The sequence below is a fragment of the Opisthorchis viverrini genome, assembly GCF_000715545.1.
Source record: "Opisthorchis viverrini unplaced genomic scaffold opera_v5_135, whole genome shotgun sequence".
In the NCBI taxonomy this organism is placed as follows: Eukaryota; Metazoa; Platyhelminthes; class Trematoda; order Opisthorchiida; family Opisthorchiidae; genus Opisthorchis; species Opisthorchis viverrini.
Window position 1 is genome coordinate 431,966 of NW_008751792.1, and position 2,978 is coordinate 434,943.

Genomic DNA, 2,978 nt, shown 5'->3' on the forward strand with positions numbered 1-2,978 from the left:
TCGACATTATTCGGTGGAACGGGCCGTGCAGTGTTGACCGGTGGCCGCTGATATGGTGCTAGCTGTCAAGCACAACTCCTTAGAACACACTGACGACGGGGTACTTTCTTCTGGAATCCCAGTTTCTACACTAGATTACAGCATCTGTGGGACTAATTCAGTTGACCAGCTTATTTAGGATTACACTAAATTAGTCGTGACGCAGGAAGATAGCCAACATTGGATAAGCTATTGGTTGTATCGTGGGTGGCCGTCTATTGGTTACGTCTGCACTGAGCCCGCCAGACTACGCGATAGGGAGAAGACAGTACGCTGGTCGTGTGTTGCTAAGCCGTTTGGTGAGAGCCGCCAACTCACCTGCCTTCCGGACGTGTCGAACCGATGATGACCTTGGGGATGCGTCACTCTCTGCAAGTGTGCTTTTTTTCCTGTCTGGGCGCGTCCTGACACCATTAGACTTGACTGAGTTGTTTTCAACCGAAATTTCGTCCTGGCGGTGAAGCCAGTCTATGTTGAAAAACTGCGGAGCTCCGTATAGTTGTTTCGTCCTTACTGGGAGTCATCAGCAGTACACACTTCATGAAACACCAGGGGGTTTCGGACCCTCCACCTCCCGTTGAATCGTATGCCTCGGTATTACGCCATCCAGCGACTCATAACTCAGCAGAACACCCGACAAGGTTTTCGGTATTCCGCTGATCGTCAACAAAAATGACTAAACTGTGATCCCCTTTCAGTTCACCTCGCTTTACAGGATGAAGGATTAGGTTAAAGCCTCAAACTGTTCACCACCAACATGCTACAACGATGCCTCATCAACGCGGGAATAAAGGAATTTAGGCTCTTTTCGGATGAGGGTACCCCTGAGTTCGTTTATGAGGGAGATGGGTCGTGGCATATCGTACGCTTTCCTTGCTGCTCTGGTTCTGAATAGTCAAATTTAAAAACCAGAAGGTTGGGTATACCCTAATACAGTTTATACTATGCAAGACAGTTTGCAGTTATAAATGCACCTTGTGTCATGTAAATACAATGCCAAAATGGAAAAAATCAGAAAGAGGCTTATCGTTTGAGCGTAACTGGTAAGGGTTTTTGAATGAATGTCTGGACGCGGAAGGTGTTGATGTTTCGTGGACCTGTGGAGTGCGGTGTTTCCTGTCTTGTGTCTGTGCGCGCGCGTCGAGTCGCATGCGTATCTATTGTGCGCAATGTGAAAGGAGTATTTTAGGACACGCGGCTATTCCAGACTGACATTTGAGTAAACCAAATAGCTTGACCTGTTGTGGGTCCAGGCCGTGAGTATGGCACTTCATGCAGGCTGTAGCAGCGTAAACAAAACGAGTGGCATGTTGTAAGTACGTTTTTCACAGGTCGAACCAGGCGAAGGGGGTGGAAAGTTAACTAAGCTCAGTTTAGCTGCTACATTTGTGTTTCGAACCTGAGCCCTGCATCGTGACTGTCTAGGCTTGGGCAACCTGGCAATACTCCAGCCCTCGTGCTTCCTTTTGGCCGATGGGCACCAAAAGGGTGTTAGAGCTGGACGCTTTTATTTTTTTATGAGTCGGGCTGTTGCGGTATGCGTAGAATTGGCCTTCACATCACTCTCGTTCGAACAGTCTTTCTCCTGTCCTAACGCAGTTTCTTCTGGTGAGTCCACACCAAAGGGAAGAAACCCGAGTCGAGTTTGGTTCTTATTAGAGCTCATCAGCCGTTGATATCTTGAACCTTGCCGGGTTCTAAACCCACGAGGGCACCCGACATGTTACCACTACACTAGCGCATGTTAGGCACATCTGAATTATCACGCCGGAATTGGCGAACGTGTTCACGGGCTGTGTGGTCGGTTTGTCCGAAGACTCAGTAATTGTCCCGGTATGCGATCGATTAACTCGCTTGTCAGGACTCCCCAGTCAGACGCTTGAAACCCACTGAACAATTTTTGCCGAGTTGGGGGTGTATTCGTGCACAAGTTATGGTAGCCGTAATACAACTCAGAAGGTGTATGCGCTAATGACAGTTTTTACTATGGTAGATGGTAGTTTACAGTTACCAGTTGCATGATAGAGTAAATACAATGCGAAAGGTGGGGTAAGTCAAAAGGTGACACTTATCGTTTGTGGATTACTGGTCAGAGTTCCTGGGTGAATGTCCGGACGGTGGGAACGTGTTTTCTCCGCAATATGCCTGCTACACGTGTTCCGTAATTGTCCGAGGACTTGTGGAGCGTGGTTGACTTCCTGAACGCGCGCGTGTGTGGTGACTGTGTCATGTCTTCCTATATATGGGAAAGTTTGATGTGTGGTTCCGACGCGTACAAGACGGAAACTGAATTGTCGGTCTAGGTTGCGAGCGGGACAGGGTTTCGTCACGTGATTTGAGTACTTGGGGAACAAAGGAGTTTCGTGATCTAGTGAGCACGAATGTGTATTAGATAAATCAAGTGAAGTTCGTTGAACAAGGAAGTGACCGCTACAAGTGTCCGCGGGATTGCAGAGTGTATGCTCACATCACTCGTTTGAAGAGCTATCCTTCTGTCCTGACACAATCATCCTGGGGGGGCTCTTGCCAGGGAAGGCGGAGACACTGTATACTCGTTTGGTTGTTGGTCTGTTCGCCGAGCTTGGCAGTTGGATTGCAAACGTTTGATCACCAATCGAGGTGACATCATCAGTGTAGGGTTGAGTGGGAGGATTCCCCCTCTTCTGCCTCTGATTATATAGCGTCTAAACAGTATTTGGTAGTTCTGGAGACCGCCAGGATACTACGACAGCATGCCATAAAAGTGGCCCACAGATCGACTGACACGTATACTCGTGTTTCGCGAAGTGGTGGAAGGATTCATTAAGCAAAACGGAGCTGCTACCCCGTCCTCAGAATTGCCTTAATCTACCTACCAGTTTTTCACCGACTCTGTTTGCTCCAGCTGTTCGCGCAGCAATGGCCACTATTCCAGCGATCCCCACCAGAAGGTCTTGGTT